Source organism: Lepus europaeus, chromosome 10 (genome assembly GCF_033115175.1).
Source record: "Lepus europaeus isolate LE1 chromosome 10, mLepTim1.pri, whole genome shotgun sequence".
In the NCBI taxonomy this organism is placed as follows: domain Eukaryota; kingdom Metazoa; phylum Chordata; class Mammalia; order Lagomorpha; family Leporidae; genus Lepus; species Lepus europaeus.
The window spans coordinates 85227342-85249561 of record NC_084836.1 but is presented as its reverse complement, the minus strand read 5'-3'; the positions used below and the strand labels follow the sequence as shown (position 1 = coordinate 85249561).

General features: G+C 38.0%; 1 protein-coding gene across 1 annotated transcript in view; it reads left to right on the top strand.

Annotated features, from left to right (window-relative positions):
* LOC133767827 (ADP-ribose glycohydrolase MACROD2-like) overlaps positions 1–22220 on the top strand; it is an 874013-nt gene that overhangs the window by 305463 nt on the left and 546330 nt on the right. Inside the window, exon 3 of the mRNA XM_062202273.1 lies at positions 4173–4246. The gene's annotated coding sequence lies outside the window, so the exon portion shown is untranslated. The remainder of the gene's footprint in view (positions 1–4172; positions 4247–22220) is intronic.

Sequence of the window (22220 nt, the reverse complement as noted above, 5' to 3'; positions counted from 1 at the left end):
TGACTAGAGACTACTTCAAGGGGTAGATGTTGACTTGGGTCAAGGAAGTTTTCTGGTATGTTGTAAACCTTTACTTCTTGAGCTGGATGAGAGTTATGTGTGCATGTGTGTGTGTGTGTGTGTTCATGTGTCTAGGAGTGTGTATAAATATATATGTGTACATATTTACATTTATGTAAAAATCTGGACACACTTTAAAAGTAAAACACTTTAAAAGTAAAAATAAATAAAAAGAGAAAAATCATTTACATATTGTGTAAATCAGCTTCCACATTTACGACAAAATTTAATTTTAATAATCCATCTCAATGAAAAGACAGCTAAGCTTTGGGATGACAACAGAAGCACAAATTCTCTTCACTCTTTGGTATGCACACACATGTCTGGACCTAAATTATTTATGACTGTGTAGCCTCATTGACCCTCATATTTGGAAGAAACTTTATATGTCACCTAATACAGTGATTCAGCCAAACCTTGTCTGTAGCATTCCCTCTGGTTGGTCAGACTTCTATTGTGGACTATCCCCTGGAGACCAGAATACATTGCAATCTCCTCATTCAGGGCTTGTGGTCTTTGGGAAAACATCCTCAGGCTAAGATCTGGAACTGGCCTTGTCTATCCATTTTTCTTATTTCTAACCCTTGGGAGCTTGCAGTTAAGTGGACTAGGAACTGTCCTGTTGCTCTGTATCCTGAACATCATAGTTTTTCTTGAAAATACATACATAATGAAATAGGCATATTTTCAGGGATATTTGTATTGATATCCCCTTATAATTAATTAACTGAATGTCTTCTAAGAACTATTTTCTTGATATGCATCTTCTCAAAATTTTTCCCTTGGAGATGAAATATGTGATTATTAATTTTGTGGCTATAACAATCTGGGAACTTTCTCAGAATCCATTCATCTGTACTAATATATCTATCCCCCCCATGCGTGTGTGTGTGTGTGTATTAGTATATACATACATATATATGTACATATACTAATATGATCCATATATCTTTACATCTATTGCTATAATCCCTTGTGCTCCTAGCAGTGAGCCTTTTCTTCTTGTCAATACAGAGAACCACAAATCTACAATCCATTTACTCCTTCAGTGCTTATTTATTGATAGTCACTTATGTTCTTGTAATGTTGTTATCCAATGATAAGTAAAGAAAGATATTTTATCTGTTTCTTTGAAGTTTTCACTCTACTAAAATTATTAATCACATATTTGCATGAAAAAAGTGGAGTCAAACTTTGATAAGTCTATGACGGAAAGATATATGGTATTAGGAAAGCATAAAATAAGACATCATTAAGCATCATAAAATAAGACAAATAAAAAATAAAATAAGCAAAGTGTTTACTGGAGGAATTAAAACTGAGAAGACAGATAAATTAAGATTAAAAAAAGGACAGGAATAGCATTTCAGTAAGATGAGATAGCATGAGCAAGGGTTTATAGGAGGAAGTCAAAATGGAACATATCACATTTAAAGAGTAGAAAGGATGATGCCAGTCTATCTGGAATAGAGAAAGCAAAGAATGATATGGCATGGTATGAGCTTAGAAATACAGGAAAGAGAGCATTGATGGGTGAGTTGGCGTGGAGGAGACTGTTGTAGAAGATGAGCTGGTCAAGGAATTGGCTGAGCAGCTGTTGAGACGGTCATCCTCTTGGATGATGAAATCATCCGAGGTTATTGCAAACTTTAAGGCAAAGTTGAAATGCATGACTCCATGCCAGACAAGTTGATGAGTGTGAGGGAGTAACCAGGAGGTCACAAATCATGTAGAACAGATTATAGTTGCCAGGATTCTTTAAGAACATCTATAATTTCTCTGTGGAGAATTATGTCTTTTAAAGGTGAATGCTAATACAAGTGACCATTGTCATTGAGCATGATTACAGTGGTTATTAGCTTTATATGAACCTTACAATTTTATGATGTAAGTACTTATGTAGGTACTTATTAAACACACTTAAAAACTTGGGAAGAATTTTATGGGAAAAGAATACATAGGGAAAATTAAGACTTAAGTCTAGGAAAACCCTTAGGGGCCCCCTGGAATATGTAGTGCTAAGCTAAGGTGCTCATATTTATTTTGAAGTTCCTGGAAAGTCAACAAGGGCTGCCATAGTTTTGTGAACGCTTTGTGGACTGACTGCTTTAGGAAGAATCACTTAGAAGTGTTGCACTGGGTAAATTGCAGAAAGCAGCAAAGAAGACAAAAGGAATGCATTTAAGAGTCAGCTACAATTGTCTGGATGACAATTCAAGCTTTTAGGAGACAGGAATCAACTAACGATTTAATTAACAGTTTATTCCTCATTTTTAGAGTTTTACATTTTGATGCACTTATTTAAAGAAAATAAATAGAATTAAATAATTCACAGCATTTGGCATAGCAGGTTGAGCCTTCCCTTGTGATGCCAGCATCCTATATCAGCGTGTTGGGCTGAGTTCTGACTGTCCTGTTTCTGATCCAGCTTCCTACTTTATAAGAAATTCACAATCTCTGTGTTACACCCAAGTGTTCAAGAACTTGTGCACATTTTCCATATTCCCTCCCTCTGCTTTATAAATTGAGGTAAATGGAGCTTGGCCTTGCATTACCATTGATGCTCCTCAAAAAGGAATCAGAAGAGAGCTGATCAAACAGATAGCTGAAGACATGGAAAAAGGCAGTATAGTATCGAAAACCCCAGAAGAGACTGAAAATTCACAAAGATAGAAAGTAGATAAATAGTTACCAAGGACTGGGGACAAGGAGGAGGGTGGAATGAAGTTTGGAGACTATTAAAGGGTAGAGAGTTTCTTTTGAGAATGATCAAAGCATTCCAGAATTAGTGAATATGGTTACAAAACTGTATGAACATATTTTTTAAAACTACTAAATTGTATTACTTGAAACAATTAAAAATTAAATTAAAAAAAAAAGAAAATGCCAGAAAGGCAGAGATATTGAATCATGAAAAACAAATCAAGCACATGTAATACCAGATGTGTTGAAGACTCATGGAAAGGCGATGGGATTTAGTAATTAGGAAACCAGTAGTGAGACTAAAGACAACAGAATCAAATAGTCACTGTCCTCTTTTTTATGCCTCATAAATATATAAATTTATGAAGTATTCCTCCACATACTTCTATCTTATTAGAAGAATATCATACAATTCTGCAGGAAATGTGTTCACTTTATATAAATTAAAAAAGATAACCCGTGAGTGTCCAGCTCACTGGGATGAAGTTAAGTCTCATTTTTACAGTTCTTCTAAAACCAAAACCAAACTATAGAATCAGGTAAGTTTATGTTGTACTAACCCAAGCATCACCTCTGACAGCCCTAAATGGAGCAGGAGTTATCTTCTTTGTATTCTGACACCTGGTTTCTGTGGTATGGCTGTTTGGCTCATTATCTGACCTGCCTTGTGGGAGTTCATTGATGGAATCCTTCTGATGTAGTGATCCTGGGCCAAATATGTTTTCTCTGAACCACATTTACTTGACTTGTAAACTGAGAATAATAAACCTTAATCTGAGCACCTGTTATGAGAAAAAGTATAGGAAAGTACATTGTAAATTATTCAGTGTATTTAATGTGTTGAGGAAATAAACCTTTTATTTACTTTTGTAAATATTTATCTATTTATTTACTTGAAATGCACAGTGACAGAGAAGGAGGGAGATCTTCCATATCACTGGTTCACAGCACAAATGGCCACAATAGACGGAAATCAGACAGGCTAAAGCCAGGAACCTGAACTCCATCCAGATCTCTCTTGTGAATGGCACAGGTTCAAGTACTTGGGCCATCTTTTACTTCCCCCTTGGCACATTAGCAGGGAGCTGGATCAGAAACAAGCAACTGGAACTCAGATAAGCACTCCAATACGGTATGCTGGAATTGCAAGTAGTGGCTTGACCCACTGCTCTGCAATGGCAGCCCTTTTTAACTCTAACCTGGTATAGGACCAGCCTCTTAATGCTTTGTGTATGGGGTCACAGAATTCACCACTCTATCCGTCTTGCAGAGGTCTTCCTTGCTCAGTAGTTACTGGTTTCATGGAGAACTCTTTAAATGAGAGACTGCAGTCTCATCCCATGATTGACCTCCTTATTGCCTTCATCTTATGTTTTTTTTCATTTCTTTTTATTCTGTTCTTCACTTAGGTTTTCCAAATGAGCCTGCTGCAGTCATTGCCCTCAGCACCATAAAGGAATGGCTGGCCAAGAATCACCATGAGGTAAGAGAAATGGCACAATCAGCAAACAATCACAGTGGCATCATTTGATCCTCTTTTCTGGAAAAAGTTGATAATTTTCATAACTAGATTTAGTCTTTGAGCAAAAGCTAGCTAATCATTCCTCATTCACTTTACTTGGATGTTTAAATATTTTCTGATAATTGGCAACTATATGGATCAGCTTGATGGTGAAAATGGGTAAAATCAGATTCTTTTAGCCACAATTTCATTTTTATATCTTTAGATAATATGAATTGTATATGTGAAATAGAGAACATGATGTGTTTCATAAATAATAAGAGGGCTTCCTGTGCTCTTTTCCTTGAAGAGCTAAATTAGCTCTGTTGAAAGGAGATTCCTGGTATACCACAATTTTTGGTTATGTATGCTCTCTTTACTTCTAAATAATCACTTTCCTAAAGTGACTTCTGAGTGTGGGATTGAGTGGGCTTGGATAATTGATAGCTAAATTTTTATGATAAAGATTTTTTTTATGAAACTAAATGCTTCCATCAGAGTATTCATCACACCTCCTATTCTGCTTATTAATTAAGATCTTTGGGATATACTCAGTGAGAAACAGGAGAATTGCTCAAGTAAGTAAAGCAATAAAATAACTAGAGATCATGGAGCTTAGATTGCAGAGGTTTGTTGATTTAAATACTATAAAAGCAAATAGGTTTCAAACAGTACATTATTTTGTGTTTATTTTTAGATATTCTTATAAATGCTATCAAAATTTTGCTTTGTTTTTATGACTAACCATGAATTTATTTTTCTCCTTGGATGAGAGATTACTTGAAAATGGATGGGTGTCAAATATACTATGGTGGTTTCCTACTGAGAGATAGCTCTTGGTGCCTTTTATGTTTGAAGAAACAGCGGTGTACTTTTCTAATTACTGTAAAGATTTTTCAACGAGGTATGAAGATTGTTAACCTCAAGTAGAAGTGATGATACATGACCAAACATATTCAGTTTGGTGCTTGCTGTTTTTTTTTTTCCTTTTTTAAAAAAAATGTTTAAATATGACAATTTCAGTTTAGAGGATATCCTTAAATTACCTCAAAAAATAAAAACAAAGAATAAAAACAAAAAATTGCCAGTTTACAAAACAAATCTTCTATATGTGTTACCTTACTTTCACAACAATGTCAGGAAACATATAGGAGAGATATTGCTATCCTCATTCTCACCCAGCATCAAAAGATAAAATAACATACTCAAAATTGGAAAGTCAAGAGTCAAGATTCTGACCCGCTTCTCGGGACTATAACAGCCGTTCTTCATCAGAATGACATGGAGGCCAGGGAGAGAAGCTCTTCTCCTTTGAAAGTCAGTTATCCTCAGTGGATCTTGGTCATGGTAAATGCTCCTCTCCTGGACCATCTGCTTTGCCAATGTGTAGTATGATTCGCGAGTGAAAGTTGATAACTGGGCAAGTGTACAATACAGATCCATCATTTCCAATGGAACACTAATCCAAGGCTATGCCCGAGTTGGGGAGGTTCACATGTGTCATCATGTCATGTGATGGAGGTCCATATAAACACATACTGTTGAGGAGATGATGATGAAGAGTGTGTTGGTCACATTTACACCTCATTAACACACTCTACTAATGGATTCTTTCTTTTTAAACTGTTCAGAAAGTTATTTTCTATTGAAATTTCTTAACCTAGTGTTTCTTATTTAATTCACTTGTCTATTCTGCCTTCAAATCCATTCTTCTGCTTTTTAGCCTTTTTCTTGCCCATTTCATGGACTCATTTTAGAAAATTTAGATAATTTGGACTGGGAAAATGTTGCTTATTGCTACTGTAAGTTTGAACATATTGTGTGTTGATTCCTCTTTTAAAAGGCACATTGTTTTAATGTGCATTGTCTAGTTTAAGCAAGTTGAATGAATCAGTGGTATTTATTAAATGAATTATATGTGGTAAATCATAGATAAAAAGCTATACAAGTTGATTATCTAGCAGTGTTTTGATTTTTCTTCTGTTAAAATAAACAAACTAGGTAAGGACTTAAGAAAGAACATTGCTTGTAATTCAGCTGTCTCTTCACTGCAGTATTGACATCCCTATTGTTTAAGTGATTTATTTATTAATTCACTCATTTGATAAATATTTATTGAATCCTTGTAAGCACCAGGTATTTTTCTAATATAGCAAAGATATAACACTGAATAACAAAATCCTTGCCTTGTGGGATTCATGGTCTAGGAAGAAACATTTAAGCAAATAAATAATTAATTAATTGAAAGATTTCAAAGAGTGCTTTACAAAATGAAGCAGAGTAATTTTATAGTGAGTTATTGAGGGGTGTGTTTTTTAGATAATGTAGGTATTCTCTGAGGATATAATCTTGGAATAAAGATTTGTGAAATGGGAGGGATTAAGTCAAGCCACACAGAGGTTTGAGATACAACATTCCACACAGAAGGAATAGCAAGAAGGAAAAAAAAAAAAAAACCTTGACAGGCAGTGAGTTTACTGTTAGCAGACAATGGCATGAGAAACAGTTTGTTTGGAGCAGAAAGATATAGAAGAATAGCAGGATATAAATTTAGGAAAAACAGTAGAGGTCAGAATATAGAGTTGTGGTTCACAGAGAGATTCTGAGTTTTATTCCAAGTCTAAAGAGGAGTTGTTGGAGGGTTTTATGTAAGGAAACACCATAATTTAATTCACCTCTAAAAACAAGTTGTGCTGCTCTGTGGAAAAATGGACTTTGGAAAGAGGAAAATAGGAAACAAAAACCGCTTAAGAATTTCCTTTGGGAAATCTAGGCAACGGATGCGGGTGCTTTGGAAAGCAGGGATAGTAGAAAAAGAAGTAACCAGCATTCAGTTTCCAGTATACTTTGACAACAGAGCCAGCTTGTCTTGAGGCTTGTTTTTAGTAGGACAGACTATGCTGCTATTAAAAACCACCCTGGATCGCAGTATCATAAAGCATCAAATGTTTATTTCTTACTCGCACTCATTTTATATGTTGAGTCAGCAGAGGACTCTAGCTTAGTCAGGAACCCATGCTGTGAGTATTCTACTGTGTAGAATGTCATCTATCATATGACAGGAAAAGATAATCGATTTCTTTGTAAAAATCCTTCCACAAAGGGAATGTCGCATACAACTTCCCCTCACATTCAATTCATTTGTGGAATTCTTTACACAAAGGAATGATGCATATAACTTCTTGCATTTCATTGTCGAAAGAATCCACCCTGGAACTAAGTTCTAGAGTAGAAGGATATGCAGTCCTTTTGTATGCTGAGATTAGAATAAAAGTTAATATTGGCAAAGGGTAGTAATGTCTGTGCTAGAGAGAAATCAAATATGAGATATAACTAAACAAGAGTCAAAAATGATAACTAAACTTTTGGCCTGAGCACCTAGGTAAATTTTGGCACATTTAGTAAGATGAAGAAAAAATTGGTATAAATGTGTTTCTTTGAAACATATAAATAGAACAAGAAGTATGTTACAGATAGTTAAGACAGACCATTTTAGATATTCTATGAAGGTTTTAAATAGACATTTGGATTTTTTGAGTCTGAACCTTAAAGTAAGAAATTGATGAAATTGGTCAGATAACCATAACTTCAATTATGATTTGGATCTTAGTTTGAGCTTGCTGACAAAAACACAAATTCAGTCAAATTAATTAAATAAAGGAGAATATACTCAATGAAATATATTCAAGTGAAATATATTTGAGGGCCAGAAATAAGCTCAGTCTCATCAATTATTGGAAACCCAAGCTACAAATTCAACAAGAGCAGGGCAGCTCATTTTCATATTCATTCTCTCTCCTCTCTCTCTTTCTCCTTCCCTTCCTCCTTCCCTCTCTCTCTCTTTCCCTTATTTCTTTTTTTAAATTTTATTATTAGTTTGCACATTATCTTCCATACACACTTGCTTACATATGGCTCCATCATGACTATGCTATTGCACTCATCAGTAAATCAACCCTGTGTGAGGCAAGACTGGAGTTGAGTTTGGTAGGTAAGGTTGAATCTCTCTGACTCTTAGCTGATAAGGTACCCCTGAGATATTCCTCTTAGAAACTAGAGACTCATGTCATGTGATTCTCTTATCAGTGGCCTTCCTTCCCTTGGGCAGGTTTGTGTATCATTCCATGGTACACATTTTTTGTGGAATTTTGTTCTCACATGCCACAAATCATCAATGTTATCATGTAACCTTTGAGCATTCATATATCATTGTTTAGTTATCCTCTCATTTCTAAATCATTTGCAATGGACACATCATTTTCCCCAACACAATAGTTGATTTTATTATGCAATTTTGCAAATCCATGCCAGCTAATGTGGTAGATGATTTCCATGCCCAGAGAAGGGCCTGAATGGAGCCCTAGGACCCAGCAGATAGGAAAAATGCTATGTCTAAGGAGACTGTTATCACCACTTGTTTAAGAGGATTCAGAAACTTGAGGGAGGGAGCCCAGCTGAACAAATAGCGCTGTTGGCTTTGATTGCAGCAAATCTAGTGGAAGAGATAAAACAGGACTCTTAACAAAAAGAGGAAGAAGGAGGAAGAGAAGGAGGAAGGGAAGGAGGAGGTGGAGGAGAAATAATTAGGGCAAAAAAAAATGACATGTCAGAACTAAAATTTACAGTGACTCCTGAATTGAAAATTTAATTAAAAAAAGATTTTTTTTTTCTACTGAGAACTGAATTGTTGCTGTGAGAATAACAGATAGAGGAATTATCTCAAGCACAGAACAGAAGTACATAGAAAAGGAAATCATGACTGAAGAGATGAGATACGAGGCAGAGAAACCCAGAGATCAAATATGAAGTGGGCAAGGGATGAAGATAACTCACTGGCATTTTCAGCTAAATTAGGTGTTCAGAACTTCTGAGTTCAGAAAAACCAAAAGAACATCAGAGTTGGCTATAAAAAACTTGATAGTAGATAGCATGATAAGCTTTGCAGACATGCCCTATTTTTCTCTAGTAGTAGCTGTATTGTGGAGATAGGTGGGGAAAACAAGGGGCTGTTATGGAAATGAACACAGGACACGTGGCTCAGACACTGAAATTGGAGTGGCTGCTCTGTGTTATCACACATAGCTTCATGCATTCCTCATTTTTCATGCAGTCTAAAAATATCATGCCTTTTGAAACCATGATTCCCCCACTCCACTGCTCTGAGGCACCCTGTACACATCAGGAAGAAATGTTTTTAGTGCCTCTTCTATTGTTCTACTCACAGGGACTCACATGACATTTAGCTGTTGGTCTCTGGGGGCAATCTAACTTTTTGCAGTTTTTTTCCCATAAAAGCAGACGAACAGGATCTCTCTCACCCTAAAAAGCTACAAACAGCTAATATTAAGAGATATTTCTAAGTTATGCTGTCATTCTCAGTGTTTCAAACACCAGAAGGGAGCAAGCATCCTACAGCACGTAGCACATATCTTAAATCTTCTGGGGAGTTCTCTTCATCAGAGGATAAGGTATCCAGGATAAAGATTCTAATTTGGAGGGCCTTTGGATTTCCTGGGAACTTTGAAACGTGGATAGAAGCCCAGAAATACTAATCAGGGCTCAGTTGTATCATGAAGAAAAGTTGAATTCCCCTCCTCCCAATGGCAATTAGAAAGCTGCAGATGAACAAGTGCAGAGCATTCTAGAAGGCTGTACTCTAAGCCGTGGACACATGCAGCCTTCCAGAGAAGAAAGCTCAGCTCAGCGGAGGCCTACCCCAGCTTCCTCTCTGCACACTGCTCCGGTGGGATCTTTCCTCCACTGAGTGACTCCATGAGAATTCTGAATCTCCTCCCTCAAACCAACACCCCTCTCCCCAACTCATAGATCCTGCTGTCCTGGGGTAGGAACAATTCAGTGGGGGAACCTTTGGTTTATCTTTGAAGACCTTTAGTAAGCACCTGGCTAGACTTGGAAATTATTGTCAGGAAAGAAACACCAGCTCTGTATTTTCATACCCAAAATCAGTTTTCTATGTAAGAGCAAGGTGGAAGTTTTCTCTCATTGCATGCAGAGTTTGAGTCTGTGCCTAACATTTAATTTTTTTAACTGTGCTTTTAACACAGGTTGTTACTGAAAATGTTAAATATCATATATTTATCATTTAAACTGGTTTTTCATTTTTTCTGTTCCTTGTGAGGGAAAACCAGCACCTGTGCTAAGGCTGTTGCCTACAGATAACGGCAGGGTACCCAGAGATTCTGTGTAGCAGTGCTAATCTTAGAAGACATCCAGAACTATGGCTCGCTTCTAGCCATGGTCCCGGACCTTGCAGAGTGCTGTCAAGATCTCAAGGTCACCTGGTGGTAGCCAGAGAATAACACTTCTTTTGTGTTTATTACGGTGGCCTTTGGAAATGAAGACCTCAGTTTTGATGACATGGAAGTAGTTAGCATTGTCATCTTCCCCTGCCTTCCAGCATTCAGACACATAATCCAAAAAAGTCTTGAAAAGGCAGAATATATTTCTCTATCCCAGAAAGTAGATTTGGAAATGCGTTGAAGAAAATAATAATCTCCTGAGTGGTTTGTATCCTTATCTAGTTTTTTTTTTTTAAATAGGCTTTTTTATGTTTAAAACTTTTGACTATTTGTTGGGAGACAAAGAGGGAGACAGAGAAAGAGAGAACAAGAGTCAAGAAGAACTCCTATTCACTGGTTTAGCTCTCAGTAATTCATGATGGTTGGGACTGGGCCCTGGTCAATGACAGACACCAGGAAGTCCATCCAAGTCTCCCATGTGAGTGACAGGAGCCCAGTCACTTGAATAATTGCTGCTGCTTCTCAGGATCTGCATTAGCAGGAGTAGAGTCGGGAGCTGGAGCCAAATATTCTGATCCAGCTGAATCCAGGTACTCTGATGTGGTTATAGGCCTCTTAACCATAATGCTAAATGTTTATCACTTTCATGCAAACTTGTCAAGGTTGAGGACACAGCCACTTATTTCCTCATTATGGATCTCAAAGGAACTATTGCACTTTAGCTTTTGGTGCCAAAACTATTTTTCCCTTTCTTGGCAGAAGTCTTTGAACATATGCAGAGTTAAAAATTGTTTGTCACTTTTGTTTTGGAATCACATTATGGATCACACACATACACACACACCAAAAAAAAAAAAAACACACACACACAACAGTGTAGGAACTGCCTTACATCACTGACATGCAACTGCTTAGGATCTTTGTGGTTCTTCAAATGGGAATTTAAATGAAACATGAAATGATGCTTACATTTATGATGAGAAAAATATATCCTTTGTACCAAGCTCCAATTCCCATGGAAGATTATTTACAGAAAACTCAAAGCTATAATCTACCATCCTCTGGTTCTGCCAACACAGGGGTTTGGTTAACACTCAGATACCTGGGAGGAACAAATGCAACGTTCAATGTTCTTCCTCAGGAAGGTCCTTATATGTCCGCAGGCATTTGAGTATATGTGCTGGCCTCAGTATTTTGGTGCAATGTAAGGTTAAGGTATGTATGTTTGGAAAAATAAATTCTATCTTTGAAATACTCACATCCTATGAAGGAATGTGGTTAATCATCATACCATGTTGCTATAAAAATGTATACTTTGACTAGCCCAAGCATGATCTTCAGGTGGAAGCCATGATGCTCATAGGCTGTGACATAATTGAAGAAAATTATTCCCAGACATTGCAGATATGCCACGTTGCTTTTATTCTTCAAAAGCCCTGAGGCCTTGCAAGCATTTTCTGTTTTCCCTCACCCTACATGTATCTTTTCATGCTTCTTCCCTCCTTCCCTCTTGTCTTCCACTCCTGCCTTCTTCCTCTACTCTCTTCCCTGAACCTTCCAAAATACACGCTTACATATAATATTTCCCCACTCTCAAGCTGTCTTGGTTGAATTTTGTGACGACCAGTTCCTTTAGTGGTCAGAAACCAATTCTATTTCTTCATGTTATAATTCTAAATTCTAATTGTTAAAACGAAAGCCAAGTCCCAAGGGAAACTTCTCCCATCTTGGTGAGAATGTTCCAATGCTTGTGTCATCATGGGATTGCCCCACGTAAGAACTTCCCAAGTGTACAAATCTACTTTCTCCTTAGCTTTACCATCTATACTCTTAATAGCCACATTCATGTTTTGTAGCTAGAAATTCACATCCTGCGAGAGTGTTTTCATACTCCACAAACCCTGCTCTGGTAAGCGAGAACCACAATGTATGAGATAATATAAATTTTGCTACTTCAATTAATGAGTCCATTGCCAGTTAATCAGTATGCCTGAGAGGGCATTATTCAGATACCTTTATGCATTGAGGGAATGTTGCAGAAGTGTTGTCTCCCTCTGCTCTTACTCTGTGTGGGGAGCCTATCAAAGTGTAATGATTTGTTCTTTCCTGCCAGTAATGGATGTCTGGATAAACAAGTTCCCAACCACGCCAACTTACAGCCCCCAAAATAGGTTGATGATGTGGGTATTTCACTGGCATTGCTACCCAGAGTTGGGAAAGGAAAACATTGGTAAAATTGCCAAATTCCCTGACACTTTTGGGAATGGGAGGAGATTGAGGTTCTGCTTCAGGAAGAAAACTTACTAATGATGTCAGACTGTTGAATGGTTCACAGAGTCATAAAGTCCATTCTGTTGGGCTTGAGTGAAGAATTGAAACTAAGGTAAAATATAGTATATTTTAGCAAAAGGGAATGATCGCTCAATTTTATCAACCCAAGCTAATAGTTATCAGCTAGAGTAAAGGTTGAGAATTGTTTTGGAGACTTCCTTTTCAAACTACAATTACTCTATGTCTAAAATAGTTATTATACTGCTTTGTTGAACCACTGCTTTAATGAGAATGGTATTCATCCTTCAGATGTATTGGGGAAGAAAAATATTTGAGATTCAGTGTCTTAAATAGTAAATGAGTAAGATGCTTTAAAAATTTAGTCTTTAAATAATTACCTTTATACTTGAGGAGAATAAATATAATTGATTAATTAATTTTTCTATTGCTTGTATTTTTCTCCTCTGTAACTTGGAGATAGGAAACTGAAGTCTTAACAGAAGCTGATATTGAGTACAAGCTAAGAAGTAAATACAGGTGAGATAGAGACTTCTGACAGTTAAACCGGAGGATGCATATCTTTAAAATAATGGAGGAAGAGGTTTACTCAGATGATGTACTCAGGATGCTCCTAGGGTTGAGATTAGCATATTTGAAATTGAATAAAGCTCTTTGAAAAGTTGGGCTTAGAAATCAATGCTTTCTGTATGAAAGCCATTCTAACTGGGGTGAGGAGAAACATAATTGTGGTTTTGATTTGCATTTCCCTAATGGCTAATGAGCCTGAAAATTTTTTCATGTGTCTTTTGACCATTAAGATTTCCTCTTTTGAAAAACATCTGTTTAAGTCCTTTGCCCCTCCTTTAACTGGGTTGTTTGTTTTCTTGTTGTGGAATTTCTTGATTTCTTTGTATATTCTGGTTATTAATCCTTTATCAGTTGCATAGTTCACAAATAATTTCTCCCATTCTGTCGGTTGCCTCTTCACTTTGATGAGTGTTTCTTTTGCAGTACAGAAACTTCTCAATTTGATGTAATCCAATTTGTTAATTTTGGCTTTGACTGCCTGTGCCTCTGGAATCTTTTCCAAGAACTCTTTGCCTGTGCCAATGTCTTGCAGGGTATTACCAGTGTTCTCTGATGATTTGATGATTTTAAGTCATAGATTTAGATCTTTAATCCATTTTGAGTGGATTTTTGTATAAGGTGTAAGGTAGGGGTCTTGCTTCATACTTCTGCTTGTGGAAATCCAGTTTTCCTAGCCATTTATTGAAGAGACTGTCCTTGCTCCAGGGATTGATTTTAGCTCTCTAGTTGGTTGTAGGTGTTTGGATTGATTTCTAGTGTTTAGTGTTTCTTTTCTGTTCCATTGGTCTACCCATCTCTTTTTTTACCAGTAACAATCTGTTTTGATGATAATTGCCTTGTAGTAGATTTTGAAATCTGTTATTGTTATGCCTCTGGCATTGTTTTTGTTGTATAAGATTGCTTTAGCTATTTGAGGTCTCCTGTGTCTCCATATGAATTTCAGCATCATTTTTTTCTATATCTGAGGAGAATATCTTTGGTATTTGGATTGGGATCACATTAAATCTGTAAATTTCTTTCAAAGGAATGGACATTTTGATTATATTGATTCTTCCAATCCATGAACACGGAAGATTTTTCCATTTTTTTGTATCTTCTTCTATTTCTTTCTTTAATGTTTTATAATTCTCATTGTAGAGATCTTTGACATCCCTGGTTAAATTTATTCCATTCAATTTAAATTTTTTGTAGCTGTTGTGAGTGGGATTGAACTTAGAAGGTCTTTATCAGCCATGGCAGTGTCTGTATATACAAAGGCTCTTGTTTTTTGTGTTTATTTTATATCCTGCTATTTTACCAGACTCTTCTATGAATTCCAATAGTCTCTTAGTGGAATTTTTTGGATCCCCTATATATAGAATTATGTCATCTGCAAATAGGGATAGTTTGACTTCCTCTTTCCCAATTTGTGCCCCTTTGATTTCTTTTTCTTGTCTAATGGCTCTGGCTGAAACGTGCAGGACTATATTGAATAGCAATGATGAGAGTGGGCATCCTTGTCTGGTTCTGGATCTCAGGGGGAATGCTTACAACTTTTCCTCATTCAGTAGGTCACTGGACACAAGTTTGTCATAAATTTCCTTTATTATGTTGAGGAATGTTCCTTCTAAACCCAATTTGCTTAGAGTTTTCATCATGAGAAGATGTTGTATTTTATCAAATGCTTTCTCTGTATCTATTGAGATAATCATATGGTTTTTGTTCTTAAGTTTGTTAATGTGATGCGACTCGGGATTAGGGAGAATTTGGAAGATGCTACAACTATGCTGAACCCCTTCTTCATCTGCAACATAAGTTGAAACCGACCTATGAAAATATTAACTCATATACCAAAGCCATAGCTTAAATATACTGCATCAAAATATATGGAATTGTACCATCCCCAGCTGCCTCTTTTTCTTTTTCTTTCTTTCATTTTTTTTAAATTTCTGATTTCTGCAGCTAGTGGTTGAAAATGATTAAAGCACATTTTCTGAAGAGTCTTATCCAGCTGAAACACACTAAGACAAACTCATTTTAATTTTCCTCAGTGTGGAAAGGCTCTGCTAAATGAGGACTATGAGAGTAAATCCTCCTGTTCACCAGTTTATGACTGGCCTTCCAACAAGAACTCAGGAGCCTGGAGTTGGGAGTATATTGTCTTTACAACATCAGAGTGGCCAGCACTTGTATCCTACTAATGAACACGTTTCTCCAGTCCCATAGTCTGCTTTGACATGGTTTTACAAACAAATGAGACTGATGATGTTTACATACAACATGTTACTTCAACTCTTATTTAATATCTATAGGAGTTGTTAGGTTTCTGTGACATGCTGCACATGCACAGGAGGCGCCTTCGTCCTCCTTCAGAAAGCATTTTAGTATATTTCCTATATTCTGTTTGTAGTGATCATTGTCCCTGGCTGTGTACTCAGAAGCCTGCACACAAGAGATGCATTTAATAAGTGAATGTCATCAGCACTTACAATTGAATCATTCTTTGAGGACTTATTATAGTCAAATTTTAGAATAAAGACAACAGGTCTACCTCTTGGATCTTGTATAATTATATTCATGTTTGAAAAAAGCTCAGGATAAAAGCTTGATCGTGTGAAGCAAATTAATTCTTCCTGGACATGAAAATGCCATTTAGCATGGTTTGCCAGAGACGGTTTTCTAGTTCGGCCCTATCGCCCTTTACCATGATGTGTTTATACCACCTACCTGTGGATCAGTCCCTGGATGCAGAAATATGTGTGTTACTGGAACATTTCTTGAATCTCCTGCCACTGACACAATTAAATTTCTTTAAGGAAATAGAAAATGAACCTCAAAAATAAAGTCCTTTGCTGAAAATGTTAACCACGATAATATTTTCTGCTGTTCAGAACTTCACCCTGAAAACAATTAGAGCCTGATGGGGTGTGTGTTTGACAGTTCAAATTGAGCTACAAATGACCCAAGTGCGCTTCAGCTAAGCACGGGGCAGCTTAGGAATGTATTAAGTTGAATAATCATCGCATATGTTTTTCCCTTGGGTTCAATGACATCTACAAAGTTCATTTTTCTAAGGAGTTTTTCTCTCCGCAAATTTAAACTCATGGGAAATAGGGTCCATATGTTCCTGATTCATTTGCACTAACTCATCAAAACATTCTTTTCTTTGTAAGTTATTAGATGTCTGCAGAGGATTTCCACTGCTTTCTCTAAGTTCTTTTAAGCCTTTCTGTCTGGAGTCAGGAAATGGCCATCTTCCAGCTGCAAATGAACCACCCCCACCCTCCACCCCCCAAAAACAGTCACGTTTTGTTCAGGAGGCAAAGGAAAGGGAAAGGGAATTCTCTATTTTCCAAGCACAGTTGACTAATGGCTTTCTTCAGAGGAAGGGGCTAGATGTTTTCTCTGAAAAGTAGTATTAGACCTATTGAATATATAATTAAAGAAATTTCATGAGATGGTCACAGCAGGAATGGGATTTAAATGGCAGCCCTCCACTTGCCACCTCTACATGTGTTATTAACTTGCCCAAGAAACTTTTAAGAGCTGTTGCTTTACCCAGAAACCTGGAAACCTAGAGCTTTGAATTAACAGAAGTGTAACACATCTTCAATATGTATAGCAGAGGTTAATTATGTATGAATGTCATGTGTGTGTGTGTGTGTGCGAGAGAGAGAGAGAGAGAGAGCAAGAGATTAAGACATCTAAAACCTAAGTCCTACTTCTTTTCATATGTCTCCAAATTGAATTCAAGATACCTAATTTTGAGAATATACAAGTATGTGGTACTCTGCTGCCATACAAATAAAGATGAACTTTTCAGCCTACCATCCCCTGGTTTACTCCTCAAATGCCCACAATAGCCAGGGCTGGGCCAGACTCAAGCCAAAAGCCTGAAATACAATTGGATTTCCCATGTGGATGTCAAGGACTCAACTTCTTGAGCCATCACCTGCTGCCTCCCAATTCACCAGAAGAAAGCTTAAATCAGGTTGTTTTTTTTTTTTTTAAGATTTGTTTATTTATTTATTTGAAAGTCAGAGTTACACAAAAAGAGAAGGAGAGTCAGAGAGAGAGAGAGAGATCTTCTATCTATTGGTTTACTCCTCAGTTGGCCACAATGGCTAGAGCTGTACCAATTTGAAGCCAGGAGCTTCTTCCAGGTCTCCCACGTGGGTATAGGGGCCCAAAGACTTGGGCCATTTTCCACTGCTTTCCCAGGCCACAGCAGAGAGTTGGATAGGAAGTGAAGCAGATGGGACTCGAATCAGTGCTCATATAGGATGCCAGCACTGCAGACAGCAGCTTTACCCTTTATGAAACAGCGCCAGTCCCTTGAATCAGGATTTGAATTCAGGTGCTATAATTTGGAATGCAGGCATCCCCAAGTGGCATCTTAACTGCTATGCCAAACACTCACTCCACACCAACATTTCTGAACTAAAGGTTATTGCCATTATTAGTTCATTAGTCAAATCTATCAAATGATAAATAAGTCCGGTAAAATTTCAAAATACCCCAAGAGTAGTCAGGCCTCAATTTTGGCTCCAATTTCTCAGTGATCAGCCCTGTCTTTGTGTAGACCAGGCTTCTTGAAACAACAAAAGAACTTCTCTTACAACTGTCATTGTCTTTTACTATTGTCATGTGTTTACCTGTTAGCTTTCCTGCTTACCTGAGGACAAGAGATGTGTGATCTCACCAATGAGTCGCTTTTCTTGTCTGTTTTCATTTTTAATCCAAAGGGCCTGACCTGTAGAAAGCCTCAGCAAAAATGCATGCATGCATGAATAAATGAATGAGTGAATGAATGTTTTACATCTCTTCTTACAGTGATGGAGTGGACATACATAAAGCCACCACATCGGTTTCATTTAGGCCTTTTAAATATGAGATTTTGGGCATATTAAGTAGGTTTATATCTTTATTTCAGTAGATTTAAAGTTAAGATACATGCATACATCTCTCTCTACCCTCAAATGAACAGAAGGACTGGACGCCGGCCCTACTGTGCAGAACTCTAGTCAGACTCCGGATGTGGCCATGCGTTGGAGTCACTCAGCTTGTTCTCTAAACTGAGAAGTTTTTTCTATGGACAAAGGAGAAAATCAAGATTGCTGGAAGATCACCCCAAAGCCTGAGTCCTTGACCAGTGACTCCATTGCTCATATGCACATTGATTAACCCTTTCGCCTACTTGGCCTCTTGCAGGTCTTTTCCCACAGAGGCACATGTGACTGATAATACTTTTTAAAGCGCTATTTCCACGTGTAACTCCTTTTGGAAAGGAAAACATGTCCTTCAGGAAAATGTTGGCAACTAGATTTACATGTAATTCTTTCAAAAGCTGTCAGTCCTCATTGATTTGTTTGACAAGTGTTTAAGGAATAGTTGGTATGTCCCAGGTGTTGGGTTCTTCCTGTTGTATTTAATAAGTGCTAGGAAAGAGCATGCCTAGCGTTCTGGGGTGGGGGTGCAGAGGAAAGAGGCAAGGGACATCCTGGATGCTCCCTCCTTAAATGGATAGTTGATTGCAGCCTGTGTGTTCTTCATAGGGCTTCTCGTTCCACTGGGAGTGAAATCCAAATGCCTGCCCTACACTATGGGCTCCTCACCCTACCTAGATAGATAGATAAATAGATAGATAGATAGATAGATAGATATGATCTCAGAGAGTTCATGAAGTTTAAGGAAAATTTATATCTAGATAGGTAGATAGATAGATAGATAGATATGGTCTCAGAGAGTTCGTGATGTTTAGGAAAAGTTTACAATTATTTTTGCTAAGCTGCAATTGAAATTTAACACTTCCTTCCATTGTGACTGAAGTTACAAGCCACAATGGAATAGGTAGTTTCTATGACTTTGTCATCAGAAGAAATCACAGCTGCTTCTCATCACATGACAGTTGTGCTGGGATCTCAAGACACACTCATGTACTTCATGCCTGCAGATTAGGATAGAATCCCCAGTAGGTCATATTTTAGTGTGTTCTTAAGAAGCAATGCTGCAGTACCACGTTCTTCCCTTATAACGATCATCTCAATAAATTGCTTCCTTTGTAATCCTTTATAATTTTATTCACATAAAAACCATAACCTAAGAAGGACCCATAAGCTCTACTCAGCTACTAAAGGGTGCCATGTCACTAAAGAAAAGTCAGTATGTCCCTCACACACTTTCCTCCTTGCTCACTCCCCTCCAACTTCACCTGCATCTTTGAATCCACTCAACATTTTAATGCCTCAAGCTACCTTCTTATTTGTAGCTGCCTCCGTGTAGAAGGCTTTTCCTAAGGCCTTCTGCTCAACTGGGCTATTATTTAGGGCTCAGCTCAAATAGCACTGCTTCACAGAGGCATGCTATTTACCCTTCATAACTTCACTGTTTGATTTTTGCATAACATTCATCACTACTTGATGCGTGTTTGTTTATTGGTTCATAGGCTGTCATCCACTGAAGTGGCATTTATATCAGAACAGAGCACAAACTTCAAAAGACTTGTTCTCTTCCATATTCCCAGAGCACTGAACAGTGCCAGGAATGTAGGAGGAAATTAATAAATGCTCACTGAACAAAATACAATCAATGAGTGCATGTTAAGGATAGTAGAGAGAGGGACATGCTCCGTAGCAATCAACACAAGGCAAAGCTACAGAGGTGACAGCCTGTGCAGAGGATTTCTTACTGAAAGGGCTGCTGGTGCTGTAGGCAGGGCCCACCAGTATTCCTGCCTTCTTTTTTTTTTTTTTTTTTTAATTTTTGACAGGCAGAGTGGACAGTAGAGGGAGACAGAGAGAAAGGTCTTCCTTTTGCCTTTGGTTCACCCTCCAACGGCCGCTGCGGTAGGCGCGCTGCGGCCGGCGCACCGTGCTGTTCCGATGGCAGGAGCCAGGTGCTTCTCCTGGTCTCCCATGGGGTGCAGGGCCCAAGCACTTGGGCTATCCTCCACTGCACTCCCTGGCCACAGCAGAGAGCTGGCCTGGAAGAGGGGCAACCGGGACAGGACAGTATTCCTGCCTTCTACTGGCTCTTTAGAAGTTAGAAAGCAGAATGGGATATATCCCTTTTTGATAAAAGTAGAAAAAATACAATTTAAAGAATTCATTAATTTTTTAAGATTTATTTATTTACTTGAAAGGCGGAATTATAGAGAGGGAGAAGCAGAGGCAGAGAGAAAGAGAAAGAGGTCTTCCATCCCCTGGTTCACTCCCCAAATGGTCATGACAGCTGGAGCTGGGCCAGTCTGAAGCCAGGAGCTTCTTCTAGATCTCCCACATGGGTGCAGTGGCCCAAGCACTTGGACATCTTCTGCTGCTTTCCCAAGCACATTAGCTTGGAGCTGGATGGGAAGTGAGGCAGCCAGGACTTGAATTGGCACCCACACGGGAAGCTGATGCTGCAGGCAGGGGCTTAACCCACTATGCCAGAGTGCTAACCCCAAAATTCATTGATATTAACAGACAAACCTGAAAAATGCTAATGGAGTAAATAGTTTAGCTATTTCTTATTGCCTAACCCAGATGCCCCTTTCATCCTTAGAAGATGAGAAAATTTTACTTGCATAATGCCTAGGTACAGGCTATCAAAATTCTGGAAATTAATATAGCTGGCAACAGACATTCTTTGCAGAGGCACCCACAATAAAACTAGATTCCTGAGAGAGCTTGTAGCACATAATTTTGGGGGCCCAAAGAGCATGCTTTATGAGGGAGACAAAAACTAATGGGTTCATTGCTGCCAGAATACAGTGTCTTGACACACAGTTTGAGATGTCTGAATCTGACATTTAATAGCTGAGATGATAGTGGCCAAATACTTCTCGAGGTCAAATTCATGCAGAGTTCCTGAAAAGGTGAAAAATCACTGAGATCTGTAATGACAAAGCTGATGAGAAGATTGATGAAATGGTGATGGCAACAGGACAAGTCTCCAAAATAGCTTGTGGATGATTTATCCTTGTGACAGCAGAGCCCATTGACAATAGCAGTGTGCTAATTAAATACCAACCACCAGGAAAATGCCATAAATTTCTTTTGGCTCTGTCTTGGCAATTTCATACTTATAAGCAGAGGCCAAATTATTTTTCAATAACTGCTTCTTTTTAGACCTAATTTTTAAGTGCCCCTGCTCCTTTGTACTTTTTCCTCAATGTCCAGCATGTTTGATTTGAAATGAAAATGGAGAGAAGGAAGGAACAAAGTGGGGGAGATGACATTAGGAATGAATAAAATGATGGGTGGGAAGAAAGAGGTGGAAGGAAGCTTCCAAGCGTCTTAATAACCTATATTAGACAGGCTCACTTCTGTCCCTTTCCAGTCTATGACTAATAAGTATAATTTGATAACTACTACCATTTTTGAAGAACCTATCACAAGATTGGTATTTTACTAAGTGGTTTTTCTTTTATTTAATAAAAGTTAGCACTTACCGTTTACTATGTAAATCCTCACCACAACACTGAGAGATTGGAACTTCTTTCTTTGCTTTTCCTAAATAAGAACACTGAGGCATGGAGAGAGTTAAATTCTAGCTTGAAATATGCAGTCCTGTTTTATTGAGAGCAAGTATTTCTGTAAAATGCTTTTTAGGGACAGTCTTTGTAGCGCAGAGGGCTTGGCCACCCTTGTGACACCAGCATCTCATAGCAGAACACGAGTTCAAGCCCTGGCTGCTCTGCTTCTGATCCAGCTCCTGGCTAACACACCTGGAAATGAAGCAAAAGACAGGCCTCTGCAGGCCATTTGGGAGACCTGGCTGGAATTCCATGCTCCTGGCTTCAGCCTGACCCAGCTATAGCTGTTGTGGTCATTTGGAAAATGAACCAGCAGATGGAAGGATTCTCTCTCTCTCTCTCT